Below are 555 nucleotides of genomic sequence, written 5' to 3'. Positions count from 1 at the left end.
CTACATCAAAAAATCAGAAAGAACACAAATAAATGACTTAACACTGCAACTTAAGACACTTGAAAAGCAACAATAAGTGAAACCCAAACCCAGGAGACAAGAAGAAATAACAAAAATCAGGGCAGAAATTAATGAAATTTAAACAAGGAAAACAATACAAAAAATCAACGAATCCAAGAGCTAAATCTTTGAAAAGATAAGACTGATAGACCACTAGCCCGGTTAACCAAAAAAAAGAAAGAGCACCTCCAAATCAACAAAATCAGAGATGAAAGGGGAAACTTCCAAATTCCTTCTATGAAGCCAGCATCACTCTATGACCACAACCAGGTAAAGATACAACCAAAACAGAAAACTATAGACCCATATCCTTAGTGAACATTGATGCAAAAATTCTCAACAAGATACTTGCAAATCACATACAGACACACATCAAAAAGATTATCCACCATGATCAAGTAGGCTTTATCCCAGAGATGCAGGGATAGTTCAATATATGTAAGTCAATAAATGTCATTAATCATATAAATAGACTCAAAGACAAAAACTACATCA

The sequence above is a fragment of the Nannospalax galili genome, unplaced genomic scaffold (assembly GCF_000622305.1).
Source record: "Nannospalax galili isolate Female #2095 unplaced genomic scaffold, S.galili_v1.0 scaffold830, whole genome shotgun sequence".
Classification (NCBI taxonomy): domain Eukaryota; kingdom Metazoa; phylum Chordata; class Mammalia; order Rodentia; family Spalacidae; genus Nannospalax; species Nannospalax galili.
The sequence above is the reverse complement of the archived record's forward strand: the minus strand, read 5'-3'. Positions refer to the sequence as shown.